This window comes from Frankliniella occidentalis, unplaced genomic scaffold (genome assembly GCF_000697945.3).
Source record: "Frankliniella occidentalis isolate FOCC.00 unplaced genomic scaffold, Focc_3.1 Scaffold67, whole genome shotgun sequence".
NCBI classification, from domain to species: Eukaryota; Metazoa; Arthropoda; class Insecta; order Thysanoptera; family Thripidae; genus Frankliniella; species Frankliniella occidentalis.
In genome coordinates, this window is record NW_026267197.1 from 519,901 (window position 1) to 546,848 (window position 26,948).

Genomic DNA, 26,948 nt, shown 5'->3' on the forward strand with positions numbered 1-26,948 from the left:
GAAGGCGCATCGCAGCGTAACAGTGTTTCGTGGGATATCGCGAAGCCTGTTTCGCGAGACGTGGTCTGGCGTGCATACCTAGTTACACTAATTGTCCTTTAGACATTTAGAATGCAGAACGCGTCGCAGTTTTCGATAGAATTAAATGTTTGACTCCGACTCAGTTCGCGGCCCGGCCCGGCACCCTCATCTGCCCACACGGAGCTGCCCTGCGCCGCCCTGTGAGACCCCCCGCCGCGCACCTCCCCGCGTCTGCATTTCCTTCCCCCTCGTTAGCCCCTCCACCGCACAGCCCCACACACCGCTGGACGCATATCACGGATCTAACTCCACTCCAGACCCTTCCTGCTGCACCATCAACTTCTCCTCAGCTCCGTTTACTCACCGTCACAAACACACTGGTTAACACAAAATTCCGCTAATGAGTTAACAACAATAGCGAAAGATTTATCGATTTCCAAATAACTTCGCGTGTATTCCATTGTGAAACTATTGGTGGGGCGGTGAGGGTGTGAATCGTGAGTCCTCCGATCCCACCTCAGATTTTGAGGAATCTTCTCAAAAAATGAGGGAAAATTCCACATTTATTGAGGAGACCTATTCGAAATCTGAGGAGTTTTCGCGGGGGGTCCCCAACTGTGGTCTACCGGTGGTCACATGATGTAGGCTTCCCGGTTTTCCTTAATTTTCCTTGGGTATCCCTGGTCATCTAGAGTTTTTCTTGGTTTTCTTACATTTTATTTGGTCTTCCTGAGTTTTCTTTGGTTTTCTTAAGGAATTTCAAGGCTTCATGAGGTTTTCTTCGATTTTCTCTTGGTTTTCCTGGGTATTCTCTTGGTCTTCCTTGATATTATCTTTGTCTTCCTTGGTCTTCCTGGCTTTCAATTGCCAATTTTCTCCTGGTCTTCCTACAACTTTTCTCGTCTTCCTAGAATTTTTTTGGTCTTCCGATGAATTTCTCAATCTTCCCCTGATTAATGCGGTCTTCCCGGATATTTTTCGGTCTTCCGAACTCGCTGCCGCTTTTGGGTTCGTGCTGTCCCTTCGTGCTCCCCTGATCCCAACCCCTTTCACTTTCTTCATACAGAGAAAACGACGTCAAGGTTAACAAGCAACCAAGCAACCGCTCATGCGAAAAACATACACGTGACTGTTAACAAAGCTGTGCTTTTTGTAGTACGAAGAAAATCCATTTGTAATATGGTGGTTCTACAATGTAAAAAATATCGTGGGCAGGTCCGTATCGTATTTTCAGCGTGCGGTCAGGCCGTAACAGCATGAACTGCACTTTCTTGTTTGGGCTATGAGCTGCATTCGACTCCCCCAACATTTTTTTCAAGTTACGGTCTGGTCTGTATGACACGGACCGCGACCAAAAATTACGGTGCCGGACCAGGCAACAAATTTACAGCGCAGACCGTAGACCTCTTACCATGTGTTTCTCTAACAGTGTGGGTCCTTTGTACGTTACAAACCCAATCATTCGAAATATGAAGACTGGTATTTGGAAGAAACTGAGAGAAAAAAGCCTTTTTTTTTTTCAAAATTGCTTGAAAACCTGAAAGGAGAATTCTTAATGCCGTCTCCGCACTATGTACTGTCCACTGTATCTTTTGTAGGCGGAAATCAAACAGAGGTCACAACAGTCATAGGAACACAGGAAGTGAGACCAGTGTAGGTTAAGGATGAGGAAAGGAAGCAGAGCAGGGGGTGGGGGTGGCGTGAGGTAGTGAGGAGGGGAGAGGGTGGAGCGTGGAAATGAAAACCAACGCAGCAGCAATGCGTGGGGAAGGGGGGCGGAAATCACTATTCGTTTGTTCGTTATGCAGCAACAAAAGCAGCACAACTAACCACCTCATTTCCTCCCCATTTACTGGGCTTGTTTCGCGCCGTATGGTGTGGCAGCGGTGAGCTGAGAGCCTACCGCAGACAGAAATGAAAGAGGGGCAGAGGCAGGGAGGATGTGAAAGTGAGAAAAAAAGAAAGAATCAAGCCCAGCATCGCCATTAACCTTGGGGGGAGAGAAGGAAGATAGGAGTATAATCTGACACAGAATTCAGTCCATCAGCTGAGAGTAATTTATGGTAACCTTACTACAGCGGCCCTCTGGCTGGCCGTGACTTTCATCTGCGATGGAGGGAAAGGAGAAAACAGGACCACCCACCTTTCTGACTTTGGGCAACGTTTCCCTTGTTCCGACTCAGCTAGTTTCCTTATTATTAAAATCTCCCTCGTCTTCCTTATTACTTCAAAGTGCCCCGGGAGATAGACCTCTCGTCTAGGGTTCGAAGCGCTGCCGCCCGTTGCCGTCGGAATGTCAACAAAGTGTCGAGCGAATGCAGACGACTAGGATGCTCGGCACCGATTGATCCCCTCCCCCTCTTATGTCTTGTTTGCGAGGCGAGAAACGAGGGAAGCGAGTCCGTCGACAGAAACTGCCCTCTTGCAAATACAAACAGATTAACTTTAACATACTTGGGATAGGTGGTAAAATATACGGACGTACGGGACGGGACGTACTGAAGTTTACACTGTAAAGTGGATAATGACACTTGTCCATTGTCCATTACTAGATGGTGACGCCACGCCCATTTTTTTTTGTCGAATATCATCTAAGGAACCGTACCACGTACAAGGCTCGTTTGCAATCGGAAATATTATGGAAAGTATAGGAGATTGAAGGTCAAGTTACTTACCCATCAAGAGGCTCATCGTTGGGTGAAGTGCCAGAGCGCTGCAAAACATCATTGCGCTGGGTCTTCAAGAATCGGAAACTCGGCACACAAACACCACGCGGCAACTCTCGTCTCGTACTCAAAATATTTCTGAAACAAATTAAAACAAAAATTGTTGAAAGAAACTTTCCCCAAACATACTGTATCTGCTAGTTCTCTGACAAGGATGCGGTAACATCAACATCTGATTTTTAGAGGTAACGGAGAAACTTTGAAAAGTCCTGCGCCAGTTGGCTGAACGATTAGCGGAGCCTATTACTCCAATGATGTTCAAAAAGTTTCGCGTCCGTCTGTATGTTTGTTTGTTTGTTATCACGGTAACTCAAGAATGGTTTGAGCTAGGATGATCAGATTTTTACTGTAACTTTGTGTCGTAAAAAGCAAGAACTCTATTGATTTTGAGCCCTCTACTTCAAAAATTAACCTATCAAAAAAGTCACAAACGAAAAGCACAGAAAGATTTTTGCGATTTTTTTTTTTTTATGTCATTCTTAGAGGTAACTTGTGTAGGTAAAGCCCCAGGGGTAAAATTTTGTCCGTTTGTTGTGGTAACTCGTCAAAATAAAACCCCATTGACTAAGATTTGTTACTTTTGAGGAAGGCGTCTTAACGACTCTGCCCGAGTCGGGTGTCAGCGCCGCAGGCTTAGGCTTAGGTAGGAGTATGCGAAGGCGCATCGCAGCGTAACAGTGTTTCGTGGGATATCGCGAAGCCTGTTTCGCGAGACGTGGTCTGGCGTGCATACCTAGTTACACTAATTGTTCTTTAGACATGCAGAACGCGTCGCAGTTTTCGATGGAATTAAATAAATGTTTGACTCGACTCAGTTCGCGGCCCGGCCCGGCACCCTCATCTGCCCACACGGAGCTGCCCTGCGCCGCCCTGTGAGAGCTGCTACCGCGTGATCAATGGAGGAGCAGTCGGTGATAACGCCCGTCTGAGGAAAACAAATGGCAAAGGTTAAAAGCAAGCGCGAGAGCAGCGCAACCTTCTCGGCCTGCCACCGCCGCCGCCTCCGAAACAGAAATCGCATTATTTCATTCCTCTGCGAATTAATTTGCGAGTGTTCTGCCCGAGTTTATACCGAGCCAAGGTCATTTCAACTCAGGAGCAGCAGAAGCAGCAGCAGCAAAGCCTCTAAAGCAGGTAACAGAGACGTTCCTACAGTTTTTTCCATTCATTTTCCTGACTTACCCAGTCAGTCCATCTCTCTCTCTTCCCCCCCCCCCTCTCTCTCTCTCTAATGCCAATTATATCACCCGAGTTAATCTAGCTAATCCGTCCAGGCTCAGCAGCAGCGCTGCGTCCCCTGTCTGACCCACGGCCCACGGCTTGGCTTGGGCCTGACCCTCGGTCCGACCTGACCCCGCCCGCGAGGACCTCGGCCGCTGACGGCCCGCTCCGCCTGGCCCGTCCGTCCAGTCCAGTCCCTTGCTTTCTTACATTCAATTATCCTATTGCGAAGGAGCAGGCGACAAGTCCTTGACATTTGATTGAGACGCGTGGGTGTTGTACAACGCCTAAGCAAATGGACCTTTTGCCGCGGACCTACCTGCCTGCCGGCGTGGGCGGCGCACCCAGAAAATCGTTCCCTTGAAAAACCGTAACGAAATTTCTCTCTTGGTTCATAGAAATTTCCTTCCTCACGAAAGAAAATCCTTGAAATGAAGATTTTTCGTCAATTTAAGGCAATTTTTCCGTTTTAAAAAGGTAACGAATTGGTTGTCTTTATTGCAGGTCAATTCGTTGATTTGGGGCTAATATTAAGGATACTTCCTTGTTTCAATGAAACAATTTTGTTGGTGAGAGTAAGTACTAGTTCCGGTTTCCAGAGTAGGACATTTTATTATGTGTTGGTGGCTTCGGCAGCGCAAATATTGTTGGGAAACTAAATAGCTAGCAGAAGCAAGACCACAAAAGTTTCGAAGGCGCATAGCAGTAAATTTATTGCTCGCTTACTATGGGAGCGCATTATCCACAGGATAATTTGTTTTTGGCCGGAATCCATAGTATTAGCAATGAATTAGCAGACCGAAACAAATTTCGGCGCGGGCCTCCCTGTCCCGTCCCGTGTGCGAGGCGGCGGCGGCGGCGGGGAGGAGGCGCCACGCGGCCCCACGCCATCGGGCGGGAGTGTCGTGTCCCGGGTAAATAATTAAATCTGCTGGCCCACTTTCTACAGGGGTCCCGGGGACGAAGAGAAGAGGGCGGGGAAGAAGAAGAAGAAGAAGAAGAAGAAGAAGAAGAAGAAGAAGAAGAAGAACCACCGAGCGCTGCGACCGCAGATGACACGGTGCCGGAGTGTCAATATATTCCAGCAGCGTCGGAACAATCATCATCTCAAATTCACAAGGACGGTCGTCCTGCTCGTGCCGCGCTGAGGCCAAAACTAATCGCAGGGGAAGGAGGAGGGTTCTCCTGCCAAGGACTGCGACTTATATACATGGCAGCCAGGATGGCGATGAGGGGGACGATTAAGCTCATTCAGAAATATGGCAAGCTGAAGCAGCCAACCATCAAATGACTACCTCAGGCAAGTATGACGATGGCAACAATAACCACTTGTAAAGAATGTCGAAACATCGACAGTCAACTTGACAATCAAGTTGACTGTTAAATTGCTGTTAAATTGTGAAGAACTGCACTCAACCATGCGGTTCACAACAAAGAAAACCAGCTTTGTGCAAACCCGGAAAACGGTTCGGTTGATTCAATGAAAAGAAAATACAATGAAATTTTTCTCTTGACTCAATGGAATTTCATTGTTTCAAGGAGGAATTCCCACAGGATAGTGGACAGTAATACAAAGGAACAATTTTCTGTGTGCAGTCCTTCTCACCACAAACCCCATTGTAGCGGGACTCTTTAGCCCTTTCATGGACCTCAATAAATGCAATCAAATCAAACCCCGTAGGATGAAGAACAAAATATATTTTTTTAAATTATTTTTTACAGCAGAGAGGAGCGCAGCGACAACAAACGATAAGACGGCGGTGGCGAGCACCAGGACAAGTGTGACGAGGACGAGGAGGGTCGCGAGACGCGCTGCGGCTGGCGCTTACCCGCGAGGTAAAGGGGGACATGATGAGGCGCGGCGCGCTGGCAGCGGTGGCGCTCTCAGCCCCCCCCCCCCCCTCTCTCGCTCACCTCTCGCCCTTTCTCCTACCCTCTCCGACTACATTCCCCTTCGCATGGTCATTCTTAGAGGTAACTTGTGTAGGTAAAGCCCCAGGGGTAAAATTTTGTCCGTTTGTTGTGGTAACTCGTCAAAATAAAACCCCATTGACTAAGATTTGTTACTTTTGAGGAAGGCGTCTTAACGACTCTGCCCGAGTCGGGTGTCAGCGCCGCAGGCTTAGGCTTAGGTAGGAGTATGCGAAGGCGCATCGCAGCGTAACAGTGTTTCGTGGGATATCGCGAAGCCTGTTTCGCGAGACGTGGTCTGGCGTGCATACCTAGTTACACTAATTGTTCTTTAGACATGCAGAACGCGTCGCAGTTTTCGATAGAATTAAATGTTTGACTCCGACTCAGTTCGCGGCCCGGCCCGGCACCCTCATCTGCCCACACGGAGCTGCCCTGCGCCGCCCTGTGAGAGCTGCTACCGCGTGATCAATGGAGGAGCAGTCGGTGATAACGCCCGTCTGAGGAAAACAAATGGCAAAGGTTAAAAGCAAGCGCGAGAGCAGCGCAACCTTCTCGGCCTGCCACCGCCGCCGCCTCCGAAACAGAAATCGCATTATTTCATTCCTCTGCGAATTAATTTGCGAGTGTTCTGCCCGAGTTTATACCGAGCCAAGGTCATTTCAACTCAGGAGCAGCAGAAGCAGCAGCAGCAAAGCCTCTAAAGCAGGTAACAGAGACGTTCCTACAGTTTTTTCCATTCATTTTCCTGACTTACCCAGTCAGTCCATCTCTCTCTCTTCCCCCCCCCCCCTCTCTCTCTCTCTAATGCCAATTATATCACCCGAGTTAATCTAGCTAATCCGTCCAGGCTCAGCAGCAGCGCTGCGTCCCCTGTCTGACCCACGGCCCACGGCTTGGCTTGGGCCTGACCCTCGGTCCGACCTGACCCCGCCCGCGAGGACCTCGGCCGCTGACGGCCCGCTCCGCCTGGCCCGTCCGTCCAGTCCAGTCCCTTGCTTTCTTACATTCAATTATCCTATTGCGAAGGAGCAGGCGACAAGTCCTTGACATTTGATTGAGACGCGTGGGTGTTGTACAACGCCTAAGCAAATGGACCTTTTGCCGCGGACCTACCTGCCTGGCGGCGTGGGCGGCGCACCCAGAAAATCGTTCCCTTGAAAAACCGTAACGAAATTTCTCTCTTGGTTCATAGAAATTTCCTTCCTCACGAAAGAAAATCCTTGAAATGAAGATTTTTCGTCAATTTAAGGCAATTTTTCCGTTTTAAAAAGGTAACGAATTGGTTGTCTTTATTGCAGGTCAATTCGTTGATTTGGGGCTAATATTAAGGATACTTCCTTGTTTCAATGAAACAATTTTGTTGGTGAGAGTAAGTACTAGTTCCGGTTTCCAGAGTAGGACATTTTATTATGTGTTGGTGGCTTCGGCAGCGCAAATATTGTTGGGAAACTAAATAGCTAGCAGAAGCAAGACCACAAAAGTTTCGAAGGCGCATAGCAGTAAATTTATTGCTCGCTTACTATGGGAGCGCATTATCCACAGGATAATTTGTTTTTGGCCGGAATCCATAGTATTAGCAATGAATTAGCAGACCGAAACAAATTTCGGCGCGGGCCTCCCTGTCCCGTCCCGTGTGCGAGGCGGCGGCGGCGGCGAGGAGGAGGCGCCACGCGGCGCCACGCCATCGGGCGGGAGTGTCGTGTCCCGGGTAAATAATTAAATCTGCTGGCCCACTTTCTACAGGGGTCCCGGGGACGAAGAGAAGAGGGCGGGGAAGAAGAAGAAGAAGAAGAAGAAGAAGAAGAAGAAGAAGAAGAAGAAGAACCACCGAGCGCTGCGACCGCAGATGACACGGTGCCGGAGTGTCAATATATTCCAGCAGCGTCGGAACAATCATCATCTCAAATTCACAAGGACGGTCGTCCTGCTCGTGCCGCGCTGAGGCCAAAACTAATCGCAGGGGAAGGAGGAGGGTTCTCCTGCCAAGGACTGCGACTTATATACATGGCAGCCAGGATGGCGATGAGGGGGACGATTAAGCTCATTCAGAAATATGGCAAGCTGAAGCAGCCAACCATCAAATGACTACCTCAGGCAAGTATGACGATGGCAACAATAACCACTTGTAAAGAATGTCGAAACATCGACAGTCAACTTGACAGTCAAGTTGACTGTTAAATTGTGAAGAACTGCACTCAACCATGCGGTTCACAACAAAGAAAACCAGCTTTGTGCAAACCCGGAAAACGGTTCGGTTGATTCAATGAAAAGAAAATACAATGAAATTTTTCTCTTGACTCAATGGAATTTCATTGTTTCAAGGAGGAATTCCCACAGGATAGTGGACAGTAATACAAAGGAACAATTTTCTGTGTGCAGTCCTTCTCACCACAAACCCCATTGTAGCGGGACTCTTTAGCCCTTTCATGGACCTCAATAAATGCAATCAAATCAAACCCCGTAGGATGAAGAACAAAATATATTTTTTTAAATTATTTTTTACAGCAGAGAGGAGCGCAGCGACAACAAACGATAAGACGGCGGTGGCGAGCACCAGGACAAGTGTGACGAGGACGAGGAGGGTCGCGAGACGCGCTGCGGCTGGCGCTTACCCGCGAGGTAAAGGGGGACATGATGAGGCGCGGCGCGCTGGCAGCGGTGGCGCTCTCAGCCCCCCCCCCTTCTCTCTCGCTCACCTCTCGCCCTTTCTCCTACCCTCTCCGACTACATTCCCCTTCGCATGGCCTCCGTGGCAGTGATATTCCGCTGCCGTAGCAAAAGGTGCGACCCAGTGCTTGCGAGGTAGAAACAAACGCTCCTCCAGGCGCGGGCCGTTGGGCGAGACCGGAAAGGGGGTATGGTGGGTGAGGGTGGGAGCTGGCCTATTGTCAAGCCCGTGCTTTCTCAGCCCCTCATATGATGCCGCTCACGATCCTACACAGTCAGGCCGGGCCCCGCGCCCTGCGCCACGGTGGATGGGAAAAGAAGCAACGGAGCGGGCAGGGTGCGGGGTAGGGTATGGAGTTCAAGTGCGGCAAGGAAGGGTGGAGCCGAGCGGGGTGCGGTGGGTGTACAGGCAGGGGGCAACGGGCGTGTAAGCCCAGCGGTAAGCTTTTACCGGGCGAATAAATGGATTCCAGCGAAGACGAGTTTGGTTTCAAGCAGATGGCATTGCCGCCGCGGGAGGCAGCGGCATAGCCTCAGCGGAAAACCCCAAAGCAAAAGCTTCTAAAAATTAACAAAAATCAAAAGGGGTCACTAGTGTTGTGAGTTAAGGGGTCCTTTCCCCGCTACAACCAGCGGGCGAGAAGCGCAGCGCAGCGGCGGCCTACAAACGACAACCATAGCGGGCGGACGGTGGCCAAAGTCAACAACAGCAATTGCAAGCGGCAGGAGAGGGGATCATAACGAGGTCGGTGTGACGCTTCACTAGGAGGAAATAGATCCATTTCCTGGACGAGTGGAACGGACGGTAGCAGAGCAGAGTGGGAAGGGGCTGGGAGGGATAGAGGGGTAGATGACAGCCAAAGAAACAGGGAAACTGGTGCATTTTAACGGTTAGTGTGGAATTCTACCTCTCGGGTTTTACCGTTAATACTGCGCCGGATGCAGGCGTGCGGACGACTGTATAACCAGAAAAAGAACAGCGCCGGTGGACCACCGACACGGTAAAAGTCCTATTTTTTGAGGAAAAAGGGAAAACTTTGAGGAACTCCTATGTTTGAGAAGAGTCCTCGATCCAATCACGTCTCAGATTTTGAGGAATCTTCTCAAAAAGTGAGGAAGTCCCACATTTTTCGAGGAGACTTCCTCAAAATTTAAGGAGTTTTTGTCAAACTAGGGGTTTCCTCAAAGTATTCCCTTTATCCTCGAAAAATAAGACATCGTTTTTACCGTGCTGCGGGCTGCGGGCTTCTGCTATGACACGTCTCTAACGCCAAGTTGCTGCGTGTCAGTTTTCTTGGTCAGGATGGGCGTGGGCGCGGCTCGCTGTCCCGACTGGCTCCGGTAGAGCGTGACATTCTGCCTTCCATATGCCTGCCCCCCGCCCGCAAGAAGGCACCAACATATGATCAACTCTTTCTTTCTTCTCGCAATAAAGCCAACCTGCCCTGCCCCTTCGAACGCCGCTGCACGCTGGAGCCGCAGCACGTGCGCCCGTCCTGACCCCTGCTAGACTCAACCGAAACGGGACCGGGTCAGAAACGAAAACTACTCCACAACTTTCCGCCCCCCGCCCCTCCCCTCGTTTTACCACCCGGCCACACCCGAATTCTCTGCTGACTATACCGCACACTCTACCCCGGCAAAAAGATTTCTCACGACACGAAAACGACAGATTTTTTGAAGCTCGCTCTCAGAGATCTAACGCAGCCAAAAATATTTGCACCAACCACAGCACAAATTAAGGTACGTAGAAACGAGGTAAATGATCGTTGTACTTGTAGCCTGCCATATGTCTGCTTTGAAACGGCAATAAGAGATCGGCAGCAATAATAAGTCAGTCAGTCAGTCTTTCTAGTTTCTCCGTTACGATACGAACCTGCCAACCAAGTTCAGCCCATATAGCGCCTGATTGGTAGGCATCATCTTGCCTGCACTACATGAGAGTACGACAGGATGGCCTACCAGTACCCCGAGTCTCGCAGGCGCCAAGCGCTAGTAATATCCGAATTAATCTGAGGAATACTTCTGTATGGGTGATCCCTAAAATTCTGATTGGTCAACGTCACAATTTGTCTAGAACTCATTTTCAAAATTTATCTTTATTATTTCGTTTTTGAGGTTTAGTGGACAAATAACTGCTTTTACGGCAAGTTTTTTTTTTTTTTTTTTTTGCTTGTTTGTTTGTTTTATAGGCGCAAAAACACTACCCATCTTTTTACTGGCTGTCGATAAGTATCTTTCCCTGTCTCCCTTTCCTCGCTGGCCGAGGACGCAATGCCTTTCCGGGCACGGCGAGCACAGTGGCTACCATCAGCCGCGCCATGCGATGCCAAGAACAAGTAACAATAACTTGGAGTCGAGCAAAGGCAGCGGGGCCCCCAGCTACATTGCCATGCACCGAGGCGACTGCTTGGATCTGCATGCAGCCGATCTATGTAGTTTCATGCAACGCACAGTTCCGGCGCATAATCCTGCACAATATGCAGCGGGTTATATGCAGCGCCGTGAATCGAACTATGTCTCTCTCTCTCTCTCAGCGGGTTCGTCAAAAGAAAAGCTTGGGTGGTAAGAACAGGACGCTTTTCAACTGAAGATTTTAAATCAAGATTGATTTAGATTAAATTTAGATTCAATTAAATCAGGCCTACTTCCGAATGCCGGCTTTGGCGGGGGCACGGGGTGGCCAGGTGGGCGTGGGGGGAGAAGCAGGCCGCTGCTGTACCGGCGTCGGCCGGGCACAGCGTCAGACCCATTAGGCGCACAACGACCGGTGCTGGACAAGAGACCCGGAGCCCAGAGGAGGCCCACAGCGCCACGAGGCCGTGAGTCCACCAGCCTGACCGCCAATCATTCGAGCTCTCGAGCGCCACGTCCGCCGCGGGGGGCGTAAGCAGAGCAGAGCCACGCTGACGATGCACGACAGGCCTTCAAGTGCAGCAGTGACAAGGGAGGCCTTCTCGCACGTGAGGCCTGATTGCAGGAGTGGGGGGAGAGGAAGGTAGACTGCCGGGCGTGATCAGGGAGAAAGAGGGAGGGGGGCGAGAGGTAGAGAGAGAGAGAGAGAGCGAGCGAGAGAGAGAGAGAGAGAGAGAGAGAGAGAGAGAGAGTAGAGAGGTAGAGGGGAGACACCAGGAAGGAGGCGGGCCAGATTCACCAGGTTCGCAAATGTGCAAGCAGACGCTGTAAAAATAGAGGAAAAGCAGGGATAGAGAGGGGGCCGTTTTGCTGCGCCCGTGCCTTTCATCCCCTTTTCCCCCTTCCTTTCTTCCTTCCACTTCTCCCAATAACTTCACGCCGCTCATGCTTCTTTGTCTCCTGCGAGCGCGCCAAGTCAGCAGCCGAGCAAGACCCAGGCCGGGGCCGGCCGGGGCCAGCCGGGGCCAGGGCAGCCGGGGCCGTCAGCCTCGACGTCAGCCCCGCGCGCGGCGTCGTCGCTCACGTACCGGCACGTCTCGGAGCAAAAGAGACAATTTATCCAAAACCATATTCTCCGCGGCCCGGCGCTTCGTGGCGTGGCGCGGCGTTGCGTGGCGGAGCGGGTCGGGGCGTGGCGTGGCGTGGCGCGGCGCGGCCTGGCCTGGCGCCTCAGGTCCTGGGGGACGCTACCCTTCTCTTCTTTCACCACACTGGCTGCTGTTGCTGCTGCCGGCCGCTCGACGGCCACACCCAACTGCGTCGCGCCACGCCACGCCAGCCTCACGAGGAAAGCCACTTAGTTACACGCTCTGTCGAAGGGGCGGCGGGCGGCGCAGGGGCCCTTCTATTCACTCCGGGCCGTGTTGGCTTTTACGATCAGACCGTGTGAGGCAACCTGGCGCACACCCCCGCCCCGCCGACCCCCGCCGCTCCTGTTTGAAACTCCCGCCGCCGGTCGCTTCCTGTTCCTCCGCGTGTCGCCGCCGCACCCCACCACCGCCCTCTCCTCCAGACTTTGATTCTTTCATTAGAGCCCGGGTGAAAAAACATTGACAGTAAGTTTGTATACAGAGGTATACAAGTAATCGTATAAAGCTGTATAAAGGTAATTGTATTACATTTGGTAAAACTGTATTACTTTGTCAGTATACCTTTTTATAAAATATTATACAAGATATACTTGAGCGTTTCAATAAACTCACGGGAGAAGCTGCCTGAGTGGGTGACTGCCGTTTTCAGCAAATATGTTTTCCGAATCATCTTTTTGCCCTGAGCACGATAGTGGTTGTTTCACTTCCCTATGTGTAGCCGTTTACAAGTTATGCTGCATTTTAGAACTCAATCACATTTTGCCTACATTTAGGGGAGTGCCCAGAAACGTTACTAGTCACTGTATGAGTGTATGTGCCTGTATACATTCTAATGTAGGGCAAGGTGGCATTTATTCACATGTAAGTGGCTGTATACATGCGTGAGGTACAACGATGCTCTAATATACGTCGCTTTATATATGGCACGTTTATTGTATATACATTGTATTAGATTTTATAAAAACGTATACATGCATCTGTATATAATTGTATAAAGTTTTACCAAATATAATACACATTTGTAAAACACCCTTTATATCGTTATATTACGGTGTACACAATCATATTCAATTTTATAAAATTCTATAAATTATAATAAAATTTCTTAGTGAGTTGTATACAAACCGTTTCACCCGGGAGGGTGGCGCAGTTGGAGCTCCAGACCGAGAGAAGAGGGGCTCGGGGCTCGCTAAGTGCAGCCGCGTCGAGTGATGAGTGGGGGGTGAGGCAAGGAAAGGGGTAATCAAACAAGACTCATTTTCCTCCTACATTTTTTTTTCTCCTTCAAATATTCCCCCAGCAGTGACGCGGCGCGCGGCAGGCACAGCGGCAGGCAGGTCTCCTTTGCTAATTTATTTTCTTATTTTCTTTCCATTTGGCCCGGGCCGCCCTGGCCTGGCCGTCGCCTCGGCTGTCGCTCCAGCCGGCGGCAAGGCAAGCGCCACCAGCAGCCTTGCCCCTGACGCGCCTCCGCCCAGCCCGCACTTGGCCTTCGCCCCGGCTGTCCGCCCCCTTGTCCGCCCCCGGGCCGCCCGCGGGTCAACCATAAAGGGACGCGGACGGAAACCCAGAAGAAGAGCGGCAAGCGTCCAGGCATATAGCGCTGTCATAAAGCTAAGGTTGCGCGACCACCAGCGACCAGGGCCTGGCGGTAGATACAGTGTCGGCGGCAGCGGCGACCAGAGCGTGGCGGTAGAGAGGATCTCTAGCACGGGGGGACGGGCGACCTCTTTGGCCGCTAAATTTTACTGCCTCTTTTTGATCAAAAGGATCTCACTTGGATATTCCAACATGAACACACTGGAAAATATTCCAAAAACATATCAGATATTACAAAAATTTCCAAATATTCAAAAACTATTCAAGGAAAAAAAAAGATTCGATGAGTCAGCTAATATATTGACTGGTATATGGACAGACAATCACATAAACTTCTGTAACCACTATATTGTCTAGGCTAATCAATCATTGGCTGTGCCAGTCAAAGATAAGTTGTGTGAAATAATGATTTGCCTGTATCAGTAAGGTAGACCTCGACTGATTTAGGGAAGGGATAAGCTCTTACAGCTAATTTTTGACTGGCACAGCCAATGATCGATTAGAGTAGACAATATAGTGGTTACAGTAGAGTATGTGCTTGTCTGTCCATATACCAGTCAATGTATTAGCTGACTCAGCGAATCTTTTTTTTTTCCGTGTTCCAGATGTTCCAAAAATATTCCAGATATTCCAAAAATATTTTAGATAGTAAAAAAATGACACACGCCGGTAGGGTTTTCCTTCTGGTAGAGACAGTTTTTAGGATGGGACTGCCTAAAAAAAATCCAGCTATTCCAAGAATATTCCAGATATTGTATGTACAACAAAAATCTGAGTAGTTGGTCCCTCGATTTACGTGGGTGCACAAGCACCGCCAGTAGCTCGAGCGCCCGCCGACCGCAGGGTAGGCCGCCCACCCTGAGTGCGCGCGGCCGGCTGGCCTACCCATCAGGCGCCTCGCGCAGTCCGCTGGGGCTGCCGGGGCCGTGCGAGGGGCGGGGGCACATGCACATGTTGCATCCCCTTCCGCGCCGCGCCACGCCCCAGGTACTGCGAGGGCGCCCGCATAGACATCAAAGAGAGGACCGCATGCAATAACACACTCCACCCGCCCGCTGCTGCTGCTGCCTGTTGCTGTTGAAAAGTAGTAGTGCGGGGAAAAAATAAAACGAGCGCAGCATGGAAAAAAAAACACCGTCTGATTTATGGAAAGGGCAAGGGCTCTCAGTAGAGAGAGAGAGAGAGAGAGAGAGAGTAGAGAGGTAGAGGGGAGACACCAGGAAGGAGGCGGGCCAGATTCACCAGGTTCGCAAATGTGCAAGCAGACGCTGTAAAAATAGAGGAAAAGCAGGGATAGAGAGGGGGCCGTTTTGCTGCGCCCGTGCCTTTCATCCCCTTTTCCCCCTTCCTTTCTTCCTTCCACTTCTCCCAATAACTTCACGCCGCTCATGCTTCTTTGTCTCCTGCGAGCGCGCCAAGTCAGCAGCCGAGCAAGACCCAGGCCGGGGCCGGCCGGGGCCAGCCGGGGCCAGGGCAGCCGGGGCCGTCAGCCTCGACGTCAGCCCCGCGCGCGGCGTCGTCGCTCACGTACCGGCACGTCTCGGAGCAAAAGAGACAATTTATCCAAAACCATATTCTCCGCGGCCCGGCGCTTCGTGGCGTGGCGCGGCGTTGCGTGGCGGAGCGGGTCGGGGCGTGGCGTGGCGTGGCGCGGCGCGGCCTGGCCTGGCGCCTCAGGTCCTGGGGGACGCTACCCTTCTCTTCTTTCACCACACTGGCTGCTGTTGCTGCTGCCGGCCGCTCGACGGCCACACCCAACTGCGTCGCGCCACGCCACGCCAGCCTCACGAGGAAAGCCACTTAGTTACACGCTCTGTCGAAGGGGCGGCGGGCGGCGCAGGGGCCCTTCTATTCACTCCGGGCCGTGTTGGCTTTTACGATCAGACCGTGTGAGGCAACCTGGCGCACACCCCCGCCCCGCCGACCCCCGCCGCTCCTGTTTGAAACTCCCGCCGCCGGTCGCTTCCTGTTCCTCCGCGTGTCGCCGCCGCACCCCACCACCGCCCTCTCCTCCAGACTTTGATTCTTTCATTAGAGCCCGGGTGAAAAAACATTGACAGTAAGTTTGTATACAGAGGTATACAAGTAATCGTATAAAGCTGTATAAAGGTAATTGTATTACATTTGGTAAAACTGTATTACTTTGTCAGTATACCTTTTTATAAAATATTATACAAGATATACTTGAGCGTTTCAATAAACTCACGGGAGAAGCTGCCTGAGTGGGTGACTGCTGACTATACCGCACACTCTACCCCGGCAAAAAGATTTCTCACGACACGAAAACGACAGATTTTTTGAAGCTCGCTCTCAGAGATCTAACGCAGCCAAAAATATTTGCACCAACCACAGCACAAATTAAGGTACGTAGAAACGAGGTAAATGATCGTTGTACTTGTAGCCTGCCATATGTCTGCTTTGAAACGGCAATAAGAGATCGGCAGCAATAATAAGTCAGTCAGTCAGTCTTTCTAGTTTCTCCGTTACGATACGAACCTGCCAACCAAGTTCAGCCCATATAGCGTCTGATTGGTAGGCATCATCTTGCCTGCACTACATGAGAGTACGACAGGATGGCCTACCAGTACCCCGAGTCTCGCAGGCGCCAAGCGCTAGTAATATCCGAATTAATCTGAGGAATACTTCTGTATGGGTGATCCCTAAAATTCTGATTGGTCAACGTCACAATTTGTCTAGAACTCATTTTCAAAATTTATCTTTATTATTTCGTTTTTGAGGTTTAGTGGACAAATAACTGCTTTTACGGCAAGTTTTTTTTTTTTTTTTTTGCTTGTCTGTTTGCTTTATAGGCGCAAAAACACTACCCATCTTTGTTACTGGCTGTCGATAAGTATCTTTCCCTGTCTCCCTTTCCTCGCTGGCCGAGGACGCAATGCCTTTCCGGGCACGGCGAGCACAGTGGCTACCATCAGCCGCGCCATGCGATGCCAAGAACAAGTAACAATAACTTGGAGTCGAGCAAAGGCAGCGGGGCCCCCAGCTACATTGCCATGCACCGAGGCGACTGCTTGGATCTGCATGCAGCCGATCTATGTAGTTTCATGCAACGCACAGTTCCGGCGCATAATCCTGCACAATATGCAGCGGGTTATATGCAGCGCCGTGAATCGAACTATGTCTCTCTCTCTCAGCGGGTTCGTCAAAAGAAAAGCTTGGGTGGTAAGAACAGGACGCTTTTCAACTGAAGATTTTAAATCAAGATTGATTTAGATTAAATTTAGATTCAATTAAATCAGGCCTACTTCCGAATGCCGGCTTTGGCGGGGGCACGGGGTGGCCAGGTGGGCGTGGGGGGAGAAGCAGGCCGCTGCTGTACCGGCGTCGGCCGGGCACAGCGTCAGTCCCATTAGGCGTACAACGACCGGTGCTGGACAAGAGACCCGGAGCCCAGAGGAGGCCCACAGCGCCACGAGGCCGTGAGTCCACCAGCCTGACCGCCAATCATTCGAGCTCTCGAGCGCCACGTCCGCCGCGGGGGGCGTAAGCAGAGCAGAGCCACGCTGACGATGCACGACAGGCCTTCAAGTGCAGCAGTGACAAGGGAGGCCTTCTCGCACGTGAGGCCTGATTGCAGGAGTGGGGGGAGAGGAAGGTAGACTGCCGGGCGTGATCAGGGAGAAAGAGGGAGGGGGGCGAGAGGTAGAGAGAGAGAGAGCGAGCGAGCGAGAGAGAGAGAGAGAGAGAGAGAGAGAGAGAGAGAGTAGAGAGGTAGAGGGGAGACACCAGGAAGGAGGCGGGCCAGATTCACCAGGTTCGCAAATGTGCAAGCAGACGCTGTAAAAATAGAGGAAAAGCAGGGATAGAGAGGGGGCCGTTTTGCTGCGCCCGTGCCTTTCATCCCCTTTTCCCCCTTCCTTTCTTCCTTCCACTTCTCCCAATAACTTCACGCCGCTCATGCTTCTTTGTCTCCTGCGAGCGCGCCAAGTCAGCAGCCGAGCAAGACCCAGGCCGGGGCCGGCCGGGGCCAGCCGGGGCCAGGGCAGCCGGGGCCGTCAGCCTCGACGTCAGCCCCGCGCGCGGCGTCGTCGCTCACGTACCGGCACGTCTCGGAGCAAAAGAGACAATTTATCCAAAACCATATTCTCCGCGGCCCGGCGCTTCGTGGCGTGGCGCGGCGTTGCGTGGCGGAGCGGGTCGGGGCGTGGCGTGGCGTGGCGCGGCGCGGCCTGGCCTGGCGCCTCAGGTCCTGGGGGACGCTACCCTTCTCTTCTTTCACCACACTGGCTGCTGTTGCTGCTGCCGGCCGCTCGACGGCCACACCCAACTGCGTCGCGCCACGCCACGCCAGCCTCACGAGGAAAGCCACTTAGTTACACGCTCTGTCGAAGGGGCGGCGGGCGGCGCAGGGGCCCTTCTATTCACTCCGGGCCGTGTTGGCTTTTACGATCAGACCGTGTGAGGCAACCTGGCGCACACCCCCGCCCCGCCGACCCCCGCCGCTCCTGTTTGAAACTCCCGCCGCCGGTCGCTTCCTGTTCCTCCGCGTGTCGCCGCCGCACCCCACCACCGCCCTCTCCTCCAGACTTTGATTCTTTCATTAGAGCCCGGGTGAAAAAACATTGACAGTAAGTTTGTATACAGAGGTATACAAGTAATCGTATAAAGCTGTATAAAGGTAATTGTATTACATTTGGTAAAACTGTATTACTTTGTCAGTATACCTTTTTATAAAATATTATACAAGATATACTTGAGCGTTTCAATAAACTCACGGGAGAAGCTGCCTGAGTGGGTGACTGCCGTTTTCAGCAAATATGTTTTCCGAATCATCTTTTTGCCCTGAGCACGATAGTGGTTGTTTCACTTCCCTATGTGTAGCCGTTTACAAGTTATGCTGCATTTTAGAACTCAATCACATTTTGCCTACATTTAGGGGAGTGCCCAGAAACGTTACTAGTCACTGTATGAGTGTATGTGCCTGTATACATTCTAATGTAGGGCAAGGTGGCATTTATTCACATGTAAGTGGCTGTATACATGCGTGAGGTACAACGATGCTCTAATATACGTCGCTTTATATATGGCACGTTTATTGTATATACATTGTATTAGATTTTATAAAAACGTATACATGCATCTGTATATAATTGTATAAAGTTTTACCAAATATAATACACATTTGTAAAACACCCTTTATATCGTTATATTACGGTGTACACAATCATATTCAATTTTATAAAATTCTATAAATTATAATAAAATTTCTTAGTGAGTTGTATACAAACCGTTTCACCCGGGAGGGTGGCGCAGTTGGAGCTCCAGACCGAGAGAAGAGGGGCTCGGGGCTCGCTAAGTGCAGCCGCGTCGAGTGATGAGTGGGGGGTGAGGCAAGGAAAGGGGTAATCAAACAAGACTCATTTTCCTCCTACATTTTTTTTTCTCCTTCAAATATTCCCCCAGCAGTGACGCGGCGCGCGGCAGGCACAGCGGCAGGCAGGTCTCCTTTGCTAATTTATTTTCTTATTTTCTTTCCATTTGGCCCGGGCCGCCCTGGCCTGGCCGTCGCCTCGGCTGTCGCTCCAGCCGGCGGCAAGGCAAGCGCCACCAGCAGCCTTGCCCCTGACGCGCCTCCGCCCAGCCCGCACTTGGCCTTCGCCCCGGCTGTCCGCCCCCTTGTCCGCCCCCGGGCCGCCCGCGGGTCAACCATAAAGGGACGCGGACGGAAACCCAGAAGAAGAGCGGCAAGCGTCCAGGCATATAGCGCTGTCATAAAGCTAAGGTTGCGCGACCACCAGCGACCAGGGCCTGGCGGTAGATACAGTGTCGGCGGCAGCGGCGACCAGAGCGTGGCGGTAGAGAGGATCTCTAGCACGGGGGGACGGGCGACCTCTTTGGCCGCTAAATTTTACTGCCTCTTTTTGATCAAAAGGATCTCACTTGGATATTCCAACATGAACACACTGGAAAATATTCCAAAAACATATCAGATATTACAAAAATTTCCAAATATTCAAAAACTATTCAAGGAAAAAAAAAGATTCGATGAGTCAGCTAATATATTGACTGGTATATGGACAGACAATCACATAAACTTCTGTAACCACTATATTGTCTAGGCTAATCAATCATTGGCTGTGCCAGTCAAAGATAAGTTGTGTGAAATAATGATTTGCCTGTATCAGTAAGGTAGACCTCGACTGATTTAGGGAAGGGATAAGCTCTTACAGCTAATTTTTGACTGGCACAGCCAATGATCGATTAGAGTAGACAATATAGTGGTTACAGTAGAGTATGTGCTTGTCTGTCCATATACCAGTCAATGTATTAGCTGACTCAGCGAATCTTTTTTTTTTCCGTGTTCCAGATGTTCCAAAAATATTCCAGATATTCCAAAAATATTTTAGATAGTAAAAAAATGACACACGCCGGTAGGGTTTTCCTTCTGGTAGAGACAGTTTTTAGGATGGGACTGCCTAAAAAAAATCCAGCTATTCCAAGAATATTCCAGATATTGTATGTACAACAAAAATCTGAGTAGTTGGTCCCTCGATTTACGTGGGTGCACAAGCACCGCCAGTAGCTCGAGCGCCCGCCGACCGCAGGGTAGGCCACCCACCCTGAGTGCGCGCGGCCGGCTGGCCTACCCATCAGGCGCCTCGCGCAGTCCGCTGGGGCTGCCGGGGCCGTGCGAGGGGCGGGGGCACATGCACATGTTGCATCCCCTTCCGCGCCGCGCCACGCCCCAGGTACTGCGAGGGCGCCCGCATAGACATCAAAGAGAGGACCGCATGCAATAACACACTCCACCCGCCCGCTGCTGCTGCTGCTGCTGCCTGTTGCTGTTGAAAAGTAGTGCGGGGAAAAAAATAAAACGAGCGCAGCATGGAAAAACACACCACCGTCTGATTTATGGAGAGGGCAAGGGCTCTCAGTGGAAAGTAAATTACATAGCCGTGAACACTCGGAGAATATCTAATGACTGCCACTGCCACTAACGGAATTCGACCCGAAGAGGCGGCGCGCGAGCGCGGGCTTCTCAGCAGATGATACCTTACAACCTTAAGGGGGAAGACCTGTGAAACGAAAGGGTTCGGGAGATTATTTATTAAACGAAAACTATAAATCGCAGGGGAACGGACGAGATAACAGCTAATTGAGAAAGAATTAGACTACAATTTGATATATAATACAGCAGTAAAACCCTCCGGGAACGTGCTCTTCTTCAGCATGGAACAGACGGGTACACCACTTGGTGGCGTGCACGATTTCGGCCCTGCGACAGTGAGATAAGTTGTCACTTATTTTTAAAATATGCCTTTATAGCGTGACGAGAGCGATTTTAAAATCTTTGATTTTTAACATTTCTTAAAAGATGCCAAAGTTTTGACTTTAAAAATTGGATTCAAAATTTACTACGGTTCCCCAGGTTTTAGAACCTGAGATGTAGCTCATTGAAAATCGCTCTCGTCACGCGATAGAGGCATCTTTCAAAAGTAAATGACAATTTATTTCACTGTCGCATCGTGCACGCCACCATGTAGTCTACCCGTCTGGTTCATGCCGGAAAAAAAACATGTTCCTGCAGGGTTACAGTCCTCTATTACATATCAAATTGATGTCCAATTCTTCCTCGATTAGAGGGTCTTTCGTAAGTTTCTCTGTGATTAGTATTTTTTGTTTGATAAACAATCTCCAGAACCCGTGCATTAGCCAATTTTCACAGGTCTGCCCCCTTAAACTTACACTAAACGTACATAAATATACATACGTACTGTATTTTTTAAAACCTTGCTTTGCAGTCTCCTCAAAGATTCACATTAGCGATTTCTTTTTTACGCCCGAAGGCCATTGCGTGCGAGTGTCCATTGGAATATCCCGTAACCGATTAGCTGGTCTGCAGTCGCCCTTAACTGAAAGGTTTAGCACTTAGTGCTGTCAGGCTGGGCGGCACGTGTCCCCCGCGTGCCCCTCGCTGTGGCAGCCGGCGCGGCGGCGCGCCAACGGGGTCCAAAGGCCCACCGCCAGGTGGCACCCCGCGCTGCGGGCGATACCCCGCGCCCAGCTGCTCACCCCCACACACACACACTCTACTGACTCACATGTGTCTTTCCTCGTACCCCCACGAACCACAAACTCACTCCCGTGTCCCCTCCCTCCTCCCCTCTATCCGTAGACTGGCAATAAAAAAATTAAATTGAGATTTTTAAAGAGTTACGGATTGTTTCTTTTGGTTAGAATGGTGTGTTTACATTGAAGAAAGTAGACATAGCCAATAAAATACTTTTCTTTAAGGAGACAGCCCACCTCCACTTTCTCCGTTGTATACAATGTACCCCCGGGTCTAACTGTGAATACACGGCAGTGTTGCGGGATAGCATACTCAATGTGGCCGCAAGGGCCATGGCCCCTTACGGGTGGGCAAACCCGCAACACAGCTGCGTATTCACAGTTACACCCGGTCATCATTGTTACCAGGAAACAAATGCCTGTTACTCATGAAAATTCGGTGAAAGGATGGCTTTCCTTGGAAATGATTCTCCTCCCCGCTGTAGCTCAAAGACTTTCAGAGTGACGAAGGCACCCCGAAGCTGGTCTCGTCTGTTTTGACAGTACACCTGCGCTAAAAGAGACAGGCAGTCCGTCCCCGCTCCCGAGGCCTGGCGCTTGACCTGGTGGGTGGACAGGACAGAGGCCGTAGCCGGTCAGCCCTCTCGGCAGGACCTTGGCGTGCTCAGGGGCAGTGGAGACAACGAGCCAATCGGGGTAACTGGTTTAGTAAACCTCGTTTCAAGTCCGCTTGCGCCCCCCCCTCCCTTTTCCCACCCCCTTCCTGTAGCGGGAGAGGGGTACAACACCGGGAAGAGAGGAGTGAAGGGCGGAAGAGGAGGAGAATGGGGCGCGCAGGCTGAGTATATCCGCTGTAGCAGCCTAAAAAGGACAGTCACGACGGACCCTCGCTACGGGGCGTCGTGCGCGACGACCGGAGAACGGGAGGAGGGCCTTCCGCGACTGCCACACACTCCCCGTACAGCGCTCCTAGAGAGGCGCTGCTGCTCTCCCACTTTTCTATCCCAGCGCCGCTCCTCACACGACCGCTAATAAACGTTACAGCAGGCGGCCGCGTAACTTACGGGTCATTCGGTTTCACGCGACGTACACCTCCACCCCCCTCCCATTCTTCCCCATGCCTTCTATAAGGGCAGGGGGAAAGGGGGGAGGGGAGCAGGGGTTGCCTTGCGGAGGGGTTTAATTTGGTTTCACAAGTTTACGTATTCAGCCTAGAGCCCCGTAGAATAGACCCGAGCCCGGGTTTAAATTCCCGCCGCTTCATTTATCTCCCATAAAGAGGGGGTAGGCAGGAGGGAAGGGGAAGGGGGGAGGCAGGAGGGAGACAGGGAAGACGGCAGAGGGTGAGGGAGGTGAGGAGGGGGCCGCTGCGGGGGACAATGCTCGTCGTGCGGGACGGAGCGGGGAGAGGGGGACAGTGACAGGGAGGACGAGTAAGGGGGGGGGGGGTATCAAAGCAATGGGGGTCAGTTTGAGCCACGGGGGCTGCGCGAGGCCCGCCGGCGGCGGTTGGTTTTGCCAGGGTAGCAGTGCTTGCTTACACCTCTATAGCTATCATCGCAGCACGAGGGGAGGGGGAGAGGGGCGAGAGAGAGAGAGAGAGAGAGAGAAGGGAGAGGATGGTGGTGTTTCCACGCACGCAAATTGGCGCTAGGCCGAATGGCCGATGAAATTTGCATATATAGTTCGCACGTTCCCCTACAGATCCGGGGGGGAACGCGACGAAGGGCGCGCGTGGAGCGGGGGTCCACTACGCTAGGTCAGGTCGCGCAGTGGGGCGCAGAGGGAAAGGGGGAGGGGAAGGGAAAGGGTGCGTCGCAGGGGAGGGGAAGGGGTAACAGTGCAGTCGAGTCGAAGCGGCAGCGCGGCGTGGCGGGGCGAGCAGAATATGAAAACAAAGTATCGCATTAGGGGGTGGAAAGGTCGCGCAGCGGGAACAGCTCGCGGCGGCGGCGCCAGATCCGGCGAACAAGCCAGCCGGCCGGCCGGCCGACCACTTCGTTCTAAAGAAAAATAATTTTAATTTCAAAATCGAAAAGAGCCGCGGGAACCGTTTTAATTCCGGTACCGCGCCGCGCCACCGGTGAGCGCCACCCGAGCGGGACGGACCAGCCAGGCTGAGCGGAAAGGGAGTTTCCGAGAGTTTTAATTACTCCCCGTCCTTCGTCATACCTTGTTGCATAAGTACGGGGTCGATGGGGTCTAGTACTGAGAGGAAAAGGAAAATGTATAGCTCAAATGGTTTGGCCGCAAGAGCGACTCAAACGTTAACATTTATTGACCTCTTTTTCACAGTATCATCGAAAGAAGTGTGTTCTGGTTTCGCACCCCTCGCAACTAGACTCGCCAAAACGCATCAAGCACCGTTTCTGTTGAGACAATTACTTTCCGAGACATGGCCGAAAAACGTATTTTTAGACAGTCCCCCAAAGACTGTCTCTACCAGAGAGCAAAGTCCCCCCCCCCTTCCCCCCTCCTCACACTCTATACAACACAGAGCGGGCGTTTCAAAAAACGATAGTATGGGCTACTTAGGAGCGAGGGAGCGAACGGAACGGGGTGAGGGAGAGCCCAGCAGATGCGCTTGGACTGCAGGCTGGCCTGCTCGTACATCATACGCTACGGGCGGACAGTCCAGCAGGCACGGGGCCAGCCGGGGGGCCGCACACGGTCAGGGCCTAATGGAGGTGGATGACTCCCCCCTGAGTACAGCGGCCGTGGTGGCCCCGGCTGCCCCGGCAGCACCGGCTGCACAGAGCGCCGCCTCCGCCGCCACGCGCCCCAGGCGGCAGGCCGCCCCGCGGGCCCAACAGCGCGCCGCACGGCAGACTCTATGGCGTGCACTTTGAATAAGGCTCCCCCTCCAGGCGACGGATATATTCCCGCCTTCTTTAAAGGTCCCCATCCCCGGCGCTGGGGCCGCAGCCCCCGGTTCGCTCGTATGTACGCGCCGCGCGCCGCCCTCTGGAGTAATCCTATATTTCCCCCGGGACCGGACCCGACCCTCCTTGTTGCCAGTGACGCACAGCTCATTGACACCTCCGAGGCGCAGGCGGCGTGGGCGGCGGGACGACTATGGCAGGAAGGACGCGCAAGTGTACAGCGAGTTGGCTAGCGGGGGACCTGCAAGGGCGGGCACAAGGACTGGCAGGAAGGGTGAGCATAAGCAGATAAGGTGGGCCACAGGACGAGCAGTGAGTACGGGAAGGAGGACGGGCAGGAGGACGAGCAAGAGGACGGGCAGGAGGACGGGCAGGAGTACGGTCAAGAGGACGGGCAGGAGTACGGTCAAGAGGACGGGCAAGAGGACGGGAAGAGGACGGGAAGAGGACGGGAAGAGCACGGGAAGAGGACGGGAAGAGGACGGGAAGAGGACGGGAAGAGGACGAGTAAGAGGACGGGCAGGAGGCCAGTGGTAAAAGAACGAGATGGGCACCAATCAAGCACTTCGGTAAAGCTAAAATGAAGAAGAAAACGGAATAAATCACTATGCTTTAACATGGTGACTTTCGTTTCATTGTTACCCGCTTTCTTCTGCATCTCAGAGCTATGATTTACTCAACTCCAGCTTCACGGTTTGACGCGACCGCGACCTTGGCCCCTCGGCTCTAGAGCCGCGCAACCTAGAGCCAAGAGCCCCACAACGCTCGTTCGGAGAGCTCCCCTGAGTCAAGAGATACATGTTTATGAAGGTACTGCAATCTCCCTCCCCCACTATCAATTGTTACCCCTAATGGGCCGGGAGGGACGTCCATTTGCCGCGCGAGATGGCGTCGCGAGATCGAGCCGCTTCACGTAACTGTAGCGTGACAGAGCCCGGCGACGCGCTCGACGACATGCTGCTGGCGCCCGTAGCGAGCGCCCGTAGCGAGCGCGCGCGCGTGTCGACCGAAACGGCGTGACAAGCACCGACCGAAATACACAATCACATCAATCCGATGTATAATTGAGGGGGGGGGCGAAAGGAAAGGGGTGGTGATTATATCGTTGTCTCGACTCACGACAGTCTGATTCTAACAGCAATTCGCGCGATCAGGCGCGTTCACGCGAGCATTGAACCGCGACCAGCTTTGTTGTGTTTTAAACTGCCAAGAAATTCGATTTTGAGAGTCGACTTCTGTTTCAGGAAACCAATTATTTTCTGTTTACCAAGAAAACACCCGAGCACGGCAGAAAATAATTAAAGGCGTTGGAAAAGCATCCGGAAGTTTAAGTAGCTTCTGGTGCCCACTTGAGGCCACAGGGGCATACACCTCTGCAGGGGTTGTGCATCGGGCGCGCGAGGCAGCCAGCGCCACCTCTGCGCGGGGCGCCGGCCCGGCGCTGGGTGGCCGTCGGACCCGCGGCGCCACCTAGCGGCCGGCCACGCCAAGCTCCTGGAGCGGAGCGACGACCGCTCCCGGCGTCCGGCCGCAGGGGAAACGGGCCGCCGCGACGCTCCGGGGACAGGGCCCGCGAGTCTGCTCCTCCAGCTTGTGAGCGTGGACCCGACGGCGAGGCAGGTGGCCGCCGCTGGTGCTGCTTGGCGAGCACGGTGCATCTCGTGTTCCCCGAGTATATACTGATGGAGACGCCCGGGCAGGCGCTGGGGGCGGCTTTTTGGCAAGCGCGGGTCTCGCGGGCCGTCGTGACGCAATTGCACACATGACAACAGTGTGCATATTTCTCGCCGACCAAAACCATTTCTCTTTCTGATTCGTATTTGAGTTACGTCCTGCAGCCTCCCTGCCTCCCTCGCCGCCGGGCTTCTCTTTCCTGTTACTCAGTCTGCGAGGACGAAAGATTCATGCCCTGCACGCCCGCCCTCTGGCCAGCCGAAGCACCCCCGCTCGACGGCGAGCCACGTTTCAGGAAAGTCGTTGAAGGGAGCGGCCATGCACACACACACCAACCTTATGCAGCACATGCGACCATGTGTGAACGCGATTTTTACGCAGAATATAGCTATCGCTACCTCACTCGCACTCATGCACAGTGGCCCGCAGCAGCAGGGACTGCGTGTCCTAGGGTTAGAGGTTGTGCACTGATGCTTGAGGGAGGAGGAGAGGTCCGCGGGAGGTTGTTGTGTTTGGCGCGACCCGGGCCGACCCGGTCCCACGGACTTCCAGGAAGACCTTTCAGACAAAGTTCGCATTGAGAATCCTCGCGACCGAGCCGGGGCACACACACGGTAAGGTCACTAACATCCTGTGGTGCTGGTGATCGCCCCCCCCCCGCCGCATGAGGGGGGGAGAGGGGCGAGAGAGAGAGAGAAGGGAGAGGATGG

The 26,948-nt window shown here is 52.4% G+C and overlaps 1 long non-coding RNA gene across 1 annotated transcript in view; it reads right to left on the reverse strand.

The window, feature by feature from the left end:
- Positions 1-26,948, reverse strand: part of LOC127749581 (uncharacterized) — a 92,331-nt gene that overhangs the window by 57,543 nt on the left and 7,840 nt on the right. Inside the window, exon 2 of the long non-coding RNA XR_008011229.1 lies at positions 2,697-2,825. This is a non-coding gene — a long non-coding RNA (uncharacterized LOC127749581). The remainder of the gene's footprint in view (positions 1-2,696; positions 2,826-26,948) is intronic.